Source organism: Ambystoma mexicanum, chromosome 2q (assembly GCF_040938575.1).
Source record: "Ambystoma mexicanum isolate Mex_15411 chromosome 2q, UKY_AmexF1_1, whole genome shotgun sequence".
NCBI lineage: Eukaryota > Metazoa > Chordata > Amphibia > Caudata > Ambystomatidae > Ambystoma > Ambystoma mexicanum.
The window spans coordinates 127,182,072-127,194,277 of NC_090924.1; the positions used below are offsets into that span (position 1 = coordinate 127,182,072).

Consider the following 12,206-nt stretch of genomic DNA (forward strand, 5'->3'; position numbering starts at 1 on the left):
CAGAGCACAGAGAGGATTTATTTTCCCTACTGCTGGGTATTTGGGTCTCTGGGATCACAGTTGGGTCCGCTCCGTCCTCTGAAATGGTCCATATTAGTTACATAGGTTAGTGTACCAAAGAAATAATACATTTTCATATACAGCTTCTTCATTTCTGTGTTCTGAGGGATTACCAGTTGTAAGAAATGCACTTGCCGGTACAGTGATTCCCTGGCTTTCTCTGGCCCGAGAAAGCTTTTCCTCTGAAGTGGGAACAGAAGTTGGACTGCTTCTGCTGAACTTCCTGAAAGCAGAGCTGGCGGGAGGAGGGACTTTTTGAGTGCTGGGAAAATTTGAGCTGGAAATTTGCATCGGCTGGACAGAGATTGCTTGGAGCAGCCAAAATATAATAACGGCCATGGCGCTCAAGTAAAGCAGAAAGCTTTTAGTATACACCTTTTGCACTCTTGTCAACGAAGCTGGGCTCTGTGAATGCTCACCCTACGCAAGAAAAGAGAACAGACTTTGCTGGTGACCTAAATATATCTCGCTGATCGAGCACGATCGAGCTCTGAGTGAGCAGCTGTGCAATGGTCATCTTTACCAAAGGGGAGATGCTGCTTTTTCCAGTGTCACGCCCATGCTCTCAGGGCTGGAGGGAGGAGGGCTGCTTTTTGTTTTTACAGGCAAAAGGAAAGGCCCAGCCCTCAGAGCTTCTGCCAATGCAGATCCCAGCAGGTGCAAAATAAAGGCTCTCCCCCACCTTGCCAGCTGCAGATTGATCAGAAGACTGCTAGTCTAGTGTGTTGGGCCACTTTCTCTCTTCTGTGTATCGTCCCCTCTTATTACATAAACAGCATAAGAGGAATAAAGGAAGAAAGGAAGGAAGGAAGGAACAGTGTATCGCAAGCACCTTCCACCCTGATGTCAATGGGCCACCAACCTTCGGGATGAGGAGGAGACCTGTGAAGACAGTCAGAGCGTGCCGACTGGGGCATTCATTTGGCTCATACACCGACAAGGCTTTCAGCGGCAGGAACAAACTTCAGGAATAGGCATTCTTGGCCTCGAATCCTAAGGGGGGTGCAAACGCTGAGGACAATTCCGTCAAATGCTCAAAGGACCGTGGCTCATTGGTCTAGGGGTATGATTCTCGCTTTGGGTGCGAGAGGTCCCGGGTTCAAATCCCGGACGAGCCCAATCAAGGTGGTTAACTTGAGCTCCTTTTTTTTGTTTTTTCAATGTTATTTTCATTGGACAGACTCTCTGGTTTTCTCGGTAAGCAGTAGTCGATGAACAATTCACTTCCTGAACCTCTTTGCGTGCCATGTCCTTGCGACAAGCACTTTGTGTTCTCTGTTAGCTCTCAGTAACATTCCTTGATTTGCTTGTGAGTTTTGGCCGTCCGATCTCAAAGTGGAAATATGTCCTTCCCTCTGTACGCTGCATAGGCCCTCAGCTGGCATACTTGTATATGTGCGCATGCTTGATAGGACGTATGTTTTAGGCTGGATTGTGTGAGCTTCAGGCGCAAGGCATTTGATTAGTCTTTAAGCAGGTCCACTTGCACTGCCCTTTGCACCTGTTCTCCCAGTCCCTACAAAGGTGAGCAAGCAGCTGTTTCTGTAGTGTAGTGGTTATCACGTTCGCCTCACACGCGAAAGGTCCCCGGTTCGAGACCGGGCAGAAACACTCTCTGCTGGCATTTTACACAAAATAGTTTTTTTCCCCTTTTGTCACACACAAATGTAAAGTATGAACTTATTTGCGTTCCCATGGAAATAGCATATGCTCTCAAGAGCTTGAGAAATACACTGGGAAGGCAAGCATCCTCACATGTATTCTGTATATGGGGCCAATAAAAAAATGCACGCGCTTGCATTTTGTGTATGTAATGTTGCAGAGCACAGAGAGGATTTATTTTCCCTACTGCTGGGTATTTGGGTCTCTGGGATCACAGTTGGGTCCGCTCCGTCCTCTGAAATGGTCCATATTAGTTACATAGGTTAGTGTACCAAAGAAATAATACATTTTCATATACAGCTTCTTCATTTCTGTGTTCTGAGGGATTACCAGTTGTAAGAAATGCACTTGCCGGTACAGTGATTCCCTGGCTTTCTCTGGCCCGAGAAAGCTTTTCCTCTGAAGTGGGAACAGAAGTTGGACTGCTTCTGCTGAACTTCCTGAAAGCAGAGCTGGCGGGAGGAGGGACTTTTTGAGTGCTGGGAAAATTTGAGCTGGAAATTTGCATCGGCTGGACAGAGATTGCTTGGAGCAGCCAAAATATAATAACGGCCATGGCGCTCAAGTAAAGCAGAAAGCTTTTAGTATACACCTTTTGCACTCTTGTCAACGAAGCTGGGCTCTGTGAATGCTCACCCTACGCAAGAAAAGAGAACAGACTTTGCTGGTGACCTAAATATATCTCGCCTGATCGAGCACGATCGAGCTCTGAGTGAGCAGCTGTGCAATGGTCATCTTTACCAAAGGGGAGATGCTGCTTTTTCCAGTGTCACGCCCATGCTCTCAGGGCTGGAGGGAGGAGGGCTGCTTTTTGTTTTTACAGGCAAAAGGAAAGGCCCAGCCCTCAGAGCTTCTGCCAATGCAGATCCCAGCAGGTGCAAAATAAAGGCTCTCCCCCACCTTGCCAGCTGCAGATTGATCAGAAGACTGCTAGTCTAGTGTGTTGGGCCACTTTCTCTCTTCTGTGTATCGTCCCCTCTTATTACATAAACAGCATAAGAGGAATAAAGGAAGGAAGGAAGGAAGGAAGGAACAGTGTATCGCAAGCACCTTCCACCCTGATGTCAATGGGCCACCAACCTTCGGGATGAGGAGGAGACCTGTGAAGACAGTCAGAGCGTGCCGACTGGGGCATTCATTTGGCTCATACACCGACAAGGCTTTCAGCGGCAGGAACAAACTTCAGGAATAGGCATTCTTGGCCTCGAATCCTAAGGGGGGTGCAAACGCTGAGGACAATTCCGTCAAATGCTCAAAGGACCGTGGCTCGTTGGTCTAGGGGTATGATTCTCGCTTTGGGTGCGAGAGGTCCCGGGTTCAAATCCCGGACGAGCCCAATCAAGGTGGTTAACTTGAGCTCCTTTTTTTTGTTTTTTCAATGTTATTTTCATTGGACAGACTCTCTGGTTTTCTCGGTAAGCAGTAGTCGATGAACAATTCACTTCCTGAACCTCTTTGCGTGCCATGTCCTTGCGACAAGCACTTTGTGTTCTCTGTTAGCTCTCAGTAACATTCCTTGATTTGCTTGTGAGTTTTGGCCGTCCGATCTCAAAGTGGAAATATGTCCTTCCCTCTGTACGCTGCATAGGCCCTCAGCTGGCATACTTGTATATGTGCGCATGCTTGATAGGACGTATGTTTTAGGCTGGATTGTGTGAGCTTCAGGCGCAAGGCATTTGATTAGTCTTTAAGCAGGTCCACTTGCACTGCCCTTTGCACCTGTTCTCCCAGTCCCTACAAAGGTGAGCAAGCAGCTGTTTCTGTAGTGTAGTGGTTATCACGGTCGCCTCACACGCGAAAGGTCCCCGGTTCGAGACCGGGCAGAAACACTCTCTGCTGGCATTTTACACAAAATAGTTTTTTTCCCCTTTTGTCACACACAAATGTAAAGTATGAACTTATTTGCGTTCTCATGGAAATAGCATATGCTCTCAAGAGCTTGAGAAATACACTGGGAAGGCAAGCATCCTCACATGTATTCTGTATATGGGGCCAATAAAAAAATGCACGCGCTTGCATTTTGTGTATGTAATGTTGCAGAGCACAGAGAGGATTTATTTTCCCTACTGCTGGGTATTTGGGTCTCTGGGATCACAGTTGGGTCCGCTCCGTCCTCTGAAATGGTCCATATTAGTTACATAGGTTAGTGTACCAAAGAAATAATACATTTTCATATACAGCTTCTTCATTTCTGTGTTCTGAGGGATTACCAGTTGTAAGAAATGCACTTGCCGGTACAGTGATTCCCTGGCTTTCTCTGGCCCGAGAAAGCTTTTCCTCTGAAGTGGGAACAGAAGTTGGACTGCTTCTGCTGAACTTCCTGAAAGCAGAGCTGGCGGGAGGAGGGACTTTTTGAGTGCTGGGAAAATTTGAGCTGGAAATTTGCATCGGCTGGACAGAGATTGCTTGGAGCAGCCAAAATATAATAACGGCCATGGCGCTCAAGTAAAGCAGAAAGCTTTTAGTATACACCTTTTGCACTCTTGTCAACGAAGCTGGGCTCTGTGAATGCTCACCCTACGCAAGAAAAGAGAACAGACTTTGCTGGTGACCTAAATATATCTCGCTGATCGAGCACGATCGAGCTCTGAGTGAGCAGCTGTGCAATGGTCATCTTTACCAAAGGGGAGATGCTGCTTTTTCCAGTGTCACGCCCATGCTCTCAGGGCTGGAGGGAGGAGGGCTGCTTTTTGTTTTTACAGGCAAAAGGAAAGGCCCAGCCCTCAGAGCTTCTGCCAATGCAGATCCCAGCAGGTGCAAAATAAAGGCTCTCCCCCACCTTGCCAGCTGCAGATTGATCAGAAGACTGCTAGTCTAGTGTGTTGGGCCACTTTCTCTCTTCTGTGTATCGTCCCCTCTTATTACATAAACAGCATAAGAGGAATAAAGGAAGAAAGGAAGGAAGGAAGGAACAGTGTATCGCAAGCACCTTCCACCCTGATGTCAATGGGCCACCAACCTTCGGGATGAGGAGGAGACCTGTGAAGACAGTCAGAGCGTGCCGACTGGGGCATTCATTTGGCTCATACACCGACAAGGCTTTCAGCGGCAGGAACAAACTTCAGGAATAGGCATTCTTGGCCTCGAATCCTAAGGGGGGTGCAAACGCTGAGGACAATTCCGTCAAATGCTCAAAGGACCGTGGCTCATTGGTCTAGGGGTATGATTCTCGCTTTGGGTGCGAGAGGTCCCGGGTTCAAATCCCGGACGAGCCCAATCAAGGTGGTTAACTTGAGCTCCTTTTTTTTGTTTTTTCAATGTTATTTTCATTGGACAGACTCTCTGGTTTTCTCGGTAAGCAGTAGTCGATGAACAATTCACTTCCTGAACCTCTTTGCGTGCCATGTCCTTGCGACAAGCACTTTGTGTTCTCTGTTAGCTCTCAGTAACATTCCTTGATTTGCTTGTGAGTTTTGGCCGTCCGATCTCAAAGTGGAAATATGTCCTTCCCTCTGTACGCTGCATAGGCCCTCAGCTGGCATACTTGTATATGTGCGCATGCTTGATAGGACGTATGTTTTAGGCTGGATTGTGTGAGCTTCAGGCGCAAGGCATTTGATTAGTCTTTAAGCAGGTCCACTTGCACTGCCCTTTGCACCTGTTCTCCCAGTCCCTACAAAGGTGAGCAAGCAGCTGTTTCTGTAGTGTAGTGGTTATCACGTTCGCCTCACACGCGAAAGGTCCCCGGTTCGAGACCGGGCAGAAACACTCTCTGCTGGCATTTTACACAAAATAGTTTTTTTCCCCTTTTGTCACACACAAATGTAAAGTATGAACTTATTTGCGTTCCCATGGAAATAGCATATGCTCTCAAGAGCTTGAGAAATACACTGGGAAGGCAAGCATCCTCACATGTATTCTGTATATGGGGCCAATAAAAAAATGCACGCGCTTGCATTTTGTGTATGTAATGTTGCAGAGCACAGAGAGGATTTATTTTCCCTACTGCTGGGTATTTGGGTCTCTGGGATCACAGTTGGGTCCGCTCCGTCCTCTGAAATGGTCCATATTAGTTACATAGGTTAGTGTACCAAAGAAATAATACATTTTCATATACAGCTTCTTCATTTCTGTGTTCTGAGGGATTACCAGTTGTAAGAAATGCACTTGCCGGTACAGTGATTCCCTGGCTTTCTCTGGCCCGAGAAAGCTTTTCCTCTGAAGTGGGAACAGAAGTTGGACTGCTTCTGCTGAACTTCCTGAAAGCAGAGCTGGCGGGAGGAGGGACTTTTTGAGTGCTGGGAAAATTTGAGCTGGAAATTTGCATCGGCTGGACAGAGATTGCTTGGAGCAGCCAAAATATAATAACGGCCATGGCGCTCAAGTAAAGCAGAAAGCTTTTAGTATACACCTTTTGCACTCTTGTCAACGAAGCTGGGCTCTGTGAATGCTCACCCTACGCAAGAAAAGAGAACAGACTTTGCTGGTGACCTAAATATATCTCGCCTGATCGAGCACGATCGAGCTCTGAGTGAGCAGCTGTGCAATGGTCATCTTTACCAAAGGGGAGATGCTGCTTTTTCCAGTGTCACGCCCATGCTCTCAGGGCTGGAGGGAGGAGGGCTGCTTTTTGTTTTTACAGGCAAAAGGAAAGGCCCAGCCCTCAGAGCTTCTGCCAATGCAGATCCCAGCAGGTGCAAAATAAAGGCTCTCCCCCACCTTGCCAGCTGCAGATTGATCAGAAGACTGCTAGTCTAGTGTGTTGGGCCACTTTCTCTCTTCTGTGTATCGTCCCCTCTTATTACATAAACAGCATAAGAGGAATAAAGGAAGGAAGGAAGGAAGGAAGGAACAGTGTATCGCAAGCACCTTCCACCCTGATGTCAATGGGCCACCAACCTTCGGGATGAGGAGGAGACCTGTGAAGACAGTCAGAGCGTGCCGACTGGGGCATTCATTTGGCTCATACACCGACAAGGCTTTCAGCGGCAGGAACAAACTTCAGGAATAGGCATTCTTGGCCTCGAATCCTAAGGGGGGTGCAAACGCTGAGGACAATTCCGTCAAATGCTCAAAGGACCGTGGCTCGTTGGTCTAGGGGTATGATTCTCGCTTTGGGTGCGAGAGGTCCCGGGTTCAAATCCCGGACGAGCCCAATCAAGGTGGTTAACTTGAGCTCCTTTTTTTTGTTTTTTCAATGTTATTTTCATTGGACAGACTCTCTGGTTTTCTCGGTAAGCAGTAGTCGATGAACAATTCACTTCCTGAACCTCTTTGCGTGCCATGTCCTTGCGACAAGCACTTTGTGTTCTCTGTTAGCTCTCAGTAACATTCCTTGATTTGCTTGTGAGTTTTGGCCGTCCGATCTCAAAGTGGAAATATGTCCTTCCCTCTGTACGCTGCATAGGCCCTCAGCTGGCATACTTGTATATGTGCGCATGCTTGATAGGACGTATGTTTTAGGCTGGATTGTGTGAGCTTCAGGCGCAAGGCATTTGATTAGTCTTTAAGCAGGTCCACTTGCACTGCCCTTTGCACCTGTTCTCCCAGTCCCTACAAAGGTGAGCAAGCAGCTGTTTCTGTAGTGTAGTGGTTATCACGGTCGCCTCACACGCGAAAGGTCCCCGGTTCGAGACCGGGCAGAAACACTCTCTGCTGGCATTTTACACAAAATAGTTTTTTTCCCCTTTTGTCACACACAAATGTAAAGTATGAACTTATTTGCGTTCTCATGGAAATAGCATATGCTCTCAAGAGCTTGAGAAATACACTGGGAAGGCAAGCATCCTCACATGTATTCTGTATATGGGGCCAATAAAAAAATGCACGCGCTTGCATTTTGTGTATGTAATGTTGCAGAGCACAGAGAGGATTTATTTTCCCTACTGCTGGGTATTTGGGTCTCTGGGATCACAGTTGGGTCCGCTCCGTCCTCTGAAATGGTCCATATTAGTTACATAGGTTAGTGTACCAAAGAAATAATACATTTTCATATACAGCTTCTTCATTTCTGTGTTCTGAGGGATTACCAGTTGTAAGAAATGCACTTGCCGGTACAGTGATTCCCTGGCTTTCTCTGGCCCGAGAAAGCTTTTCCTCTGAAGTGGGAACAGAAGTTGGACTGCTTCTGCTGAACTTCCTGAAAGCAGAGCTGGCGGGAGGAGGGACTTTTTGAGTGCTGGGAAAATTTGAGCTGGAAATTTGCATCGGCTGGACAGAGATTGCTTGGAGCAGCCAAAATATAATAACGGCCATGGCGCTCAAGTAAAGCAGAAAGCTTTTAGTATACACCTTTTGCACTCTTGTCAACGAAGCTGGGCTCTGTGAATGCTCACCCTACGCAAGAAAAGAGAACAGACTTTGCTGGTGACCTAAATATATCTCGCTGATCGAGCACGATCGAGCTCTGAGTGAGCAGCTGTGCAATGGTCATCTTTACCAAAGGGGAGATGCTGCTTTTTCCAGTGTCACGCCCATGCTCTCAGGGCTGGAGGGAGGAGGGCTGCTTTTTGTTTTTACAGGCAAAAGGAAAGGCCCAGCCCTCAGAGCTTCTGCCAATGCAGATCCCAGCAGGTGCAAAATAAAGGCTCTCCCCCACCTTGCCAGCTGCAGATTGATCAGAAGACTGCTAGTCTAGTGTGTTGGGCCACTTTCTCTCTTCTGTGTATCGTCCCCTCTTATTACATAAACAGCATAAGAGGAATAAAGGAAGGAAGGAAGGAAGGAAGGAACAGTGTATCGCAAGCACCTTCCACCCTGATGTCAATGGGCCACCAACCTTCGGGATGAGGAGGAGACCTGTGAAGACAGTCAGAGCGTGCCGACTGGGGCATTCATTTGGCTCATACACCGACAAGGCTTTCAGCGGCAGGAACAAACTTCAGGAATAGGCATTCTTGGCCTCGAATCCTAAGGGGGGTGCAAACGCTGAGGACAATTCCGTCAAATGCTCAAAGGACCGTGGCTCGTTGGTCTAGGGGTATGATTCTCGCTTTGGGTGCGAGAGGTCCCGGGTTCAAATCCCGGACGAGCCCAATCAAGGTGGTTAACTTGAGCTCCTTTTTTTTGTTTTTTCAATGTTATTTTCATTGGACAGACTCTCTGGTTTTCTCGGTAAGCAGTAGTCGATGAACAATTCACTTCCTGAACCTCTTTGCGTGCCATGTCCTTGCGACAAGCACTTTGTGTTCTCTGTTAGCTCTCAGTAACATTCCTTGATTTGCTTGTGAGTTTTGGCCGTCCGATCTCAAAGTGGAAATATGTCCTTCCCTCTGTACGCTGCATAGGCCCTCAGCTGGCATACTTGTATATGTGCGCATGCTTGATAGGACGTATGTTTTAGGCTGGATTGTGTGAGCTTCAGGCGCAAGGCATTTGATTAGTCTTTAAGCAGGTCCACTTGCACTGCCCTTTGCACCTGTTCTCCCAGTCCCTACAAAGGTGAGCAAGCAGCTGTTTCTGTAGTGTAGTGGTTATCACGTTCGCCTCACACGCGAAAGGTCCCCGGTTCGAGACCGGGCAGAAACACTCTCTGCTGGCATTTTACACAAAATAGTTTTTTTCCCCTTTTGTCACACACAAATGTAAAGTATGAACTTATTTGCGTTCCCATGGAAATAGCATATGCTCTCAAGAGCTTGAGAAATACACTGGGAAGGCAAGCATCCTCACATGTATTCTGTATATGGGGCCAATAAAAAAATGCACGCACTTGCATTTTGTGTATGTAATGTTGCAGAGCACAGAGAGGATTTATTTTCCCTACTGCTGGGTATTTGGGTCTCTGGGATCACAGTTGGGTCCGCTCCGTCCTCTGAAATGGTCCATATTAGTTACATAGGTTAGTGTACCAAAGAAATAATACATTTTCATATACAGCTTCTTCATTTCTGTGTTCTGAGGGATTACCAGTTGTAAGAAATGCACTTGCCGGTACAGTGATTCCCTGGCTTTCTCTGGCCCGAGAAAGCTTTTCCTCTGAAGTGGGAACAGAAGTTGGACTGCTTCTGCTGAACTTCCTGAAAGCAGAGCTGGCGGGAGGAGGGACTTTTTGAGTGCTGGGAAAATTTGAGCTGGAAATTTGCATCGGCTGGACAGAGATTGCTTGGAGCAGCCAAAATATAATAACGGCCATGGCGCTCAAGTAAAGCAGAAAGCTTTTAGTATACACCTTTTGCACTCTTGTCAACGAAGCTGGGCTCTGTGAATGCTCACCCTACGCAAGAAAAGAGAACAGACTTTGCTGGTGACCTAAATATATCTCGCCTGATCGAGCACGATCGAGCTCTGAGTGAGCAGCTGTGCAATGGTCATCTTTACCAAAGGGGAGATGCTGCTTTTTCCAGTGTCACGCCCATGCTCTCAGGGCTGGAGGGAGGAGGGCTGCTTTTTGTTTTTACAGGCAAAAGGAAAGGCCCAGCCCTCAGAGCTTCTGCCAATGCAGATCCCAGCAGGTGCAAAATAAAGGCTCTCCCCCACCTTGCCAGCTGCAGATTGATCAGAAGACTGCTAGTCTAGTGTGTTGGGCCACTTTCTCTCTTCTGTGTATCGTCCCCTCTTATTACATAAACAGCATAAGAGGAATAAAGGAAGGAAGGAAGGAAGGAAGGAAGGAACAGTGTATCGCAAGCACCTTCCACCCTGATGTCAATGGGCCACCAACCTTCGGGATGAGGAGGAGACCTGTGAAGACAGTCAGAGCGTGCCGACTGGGGCATTCATTTGGCTCATACACCGACAAGGCTTTCAGCGGCAGGAACAAACTTCAGGAATAGGCATTCTTGGCCTCGAATCCTAAGGGGGGTGCAAACGCTGAGGACAATTCCGTCAAATGCTCAAAGGACCGTGGCTCGTTGGTCTAGGGGTATGATTCTCGCTTTGGGTGCGAGAGGTCCCGGGTTCAAATCCCGGACGAGCCCAATCAAGGTGGTTAACTTGAGCTCCTTTTTTTTGTTTTTTCAATGTTATTTTCATTGGACAGACTCTCTGGTTTTCTCGGTAAGCAGTAGTCGATGAACAATTCACTTCCTGAACCTCTTTGCGTGCCATGTCCTTGCGACAAGCACTTTGTGTTCTCTGTTAGCTCTCAGTAACATTCCTTGATTTGCTTGTGAGTTTTGGCCGTCCGATCTCAAAGTGGAAATATGTCCTTCCCTCTGTACGCTGCATAGGCCCTCAGCTGGCATACTTGTATATGTGCGCATGCTTGATAGGACGTATGTTTTAGGCTGGATTGTGTGAGCTTCAGGCGCAAGGCATTTGATTAGTCTTTAAGCAGGTCCACTTGCACTGCCCTTTGCACCTGTTCTCCCAGTCCCTACAAAGGTGAGCAAGCAGCTGTTTCTGTAGTGTAGTGGTTATCACGGTCGCCTCACACGCGAAAGGTCCCCGGTTCGAGACCGGGCAGAAACACTCTCTGCTGGCATTTTACACAAAATAGTTTTTTTCCCCTTTTGTCACACACAAATGTAAAGTATGAACTTATTTGCGTTCTCATGGAAATAGCATATGCTCTCAAGAGCTTGAGAAATACACTGGGAAGGCAAGCATCCTCACATGTATACTGTATATGGGGCCAATAAAAAAATGCACGCGCTTGCATTTTGTGTATGTAATGTTGCAGAGCACAGAGAGGATTTATTTTCCCTACTGCTGGGTATTTGGGTCTCTGGGATCACAGTTGGGTCCGCTCCGTCCTCTGAAATGGTCCATATTAGTTACATAGGTTAGTGTACCAAAGAAATAATACATTTTCATATACAGCTTCTTCATTTCTGTGTTCTGAGGGATTACCAGTTGTAAGAAATGCACTTGCCGGTACAGTGATTCCCTGGCTTTCTCTGGCCCGAGAAAGCTTTTCCTCTGAAGTGGGAACAGAAGTTGGACTGCTTCTGCTGAACTTCCTGAAAGCAGAGCTGGCGGGAGGAGGGACTTTTTGAGTGCTGGGAAAATTTGAGCTGGAAATTTGCATCGGCTGGACAGAGATTGCTTGGAGCAGCCAAAATATAATAACGGCCATGGCGCTCAAGTAAAGCAGAAAGCTTTTAGTATACACCTTTTGCACTCTTGTCAACGAAGCTGGGCTCTGTGAATGCTCACCCTACGCAAGAAAAGAGAACAGACTTTGCTGGTGACCTAAATATATCTCGCTGATCGAGCACGATCGAGCTCTGAGTGAGCAGCTGTGCAATGGTCATCTTTACCAAAGGGGAGATGCTGCTTTTTCCAGTGTCACGCCCATGCTCTCAGGGCTGGAGGGAGGAGGGCTGCTTTTTGTTTTTACAGGCAAAAGGAAAGGCCCAGCCCTCAGAGCTTCTGCCAATGCAGATCCCAGCAGGTGCAAAATAAAGGCTCTCCCCCACCTTGCCAGCTGCAGATTGATCAGAAGACTGCTAGTCTAGTGTGTTGGGCCACTTTCTCTCTTCTGTGTATCGTCCCCTCTTATTACATAAACAGCATAAGAGGAATAAAGGAAGGAAGGAAGGAAGGAAGGAACAGTGTATCGCAAGCACCTTCCACCCTGATGTCAATGGGCCACCAACCTT

The 12,206-nt window shown here is 47.5% G+C and overlaps 7 non-coding genes across 7 annotated transcripts; all 7 read left to right on the forward strand.

The window, feature by feature from the left end:
* The first annotated feature begins 1,598 nt into the window (after positions 1-1,598).
* Positions 1,599-1,671, forward strand: TRNAV-CAC (transfer RNA valine (anticodon CAC)). Its single transcript has one exon. It is a non-coding gene; the product is annotated as a tRNA-Val (tRNA).
* A 1,315-nt stretch (positions 1,672-2,986) lies between these two features.
* On the forward strand, positions 2,987-3,058 carry TRNAP-UGG (transfer RNA proline (anticodon UGG)). Its single transcript has one exon. It is a non-coding gene; the product is annotated as a tRNA-Pro (tRNA).
* A 2,299-nt stretch (positions 3,059-5,357) lies between these two features.
* Positions 5,358-5,430, forward strand: TRNAV-CAC (transfer RNA valine (anticodon CAC)). The gene has a single exon. It is a non-coding gene; the product is annotated as a tRNA-Val (tRNA).
* A 1,315-nt stretch (positions 5,431-6,745) lies between these two features.
* On the forward strand, positions 6,746-6,817 carry TRNAP-UGG (transfer RNA proline (anticodon UGG)). Its single transcript has one exon. It is a non-coding gene; the product is annotated as a tRNA-Pro (tRNA).
* A 1,807-nt stretch (positions 6,818-8,624) lies between these two features.
* TRNAP-UGG (transfer RNA proline (anticodon UGG)) lies at positions 8,625-8,696 on the forward strand. Its single transcript has one exon. It is a non-coding gene; the product is annotated as a tRNA-Pro (tRNA).
* Positions 8,697-9,116: 420 nt separating this feature from the next.
* Positions 9,117-9,189, forward strand: TRNAV-CAC (transfer RNA valine (anticodon CAC)). Its single transcript has one exon. It is a non-coding gene; the product is annotated as a tRNA-Val (tRNA).
* Positions 9,190-10,508: 1,319 nt separating this feature from the next.
* On the forward strand, positions 10,509-10,580 carry TRNAP-UGG (transfer RNA proline (anticodon UGG)). The gene has a single exon. It is a non-coding gene; the product is annotated as a tRNA-Pro (tRNA).
* The last annotated feature ends 1,626 nt before the right edge of the window (positions 10,581-12,206 follow it).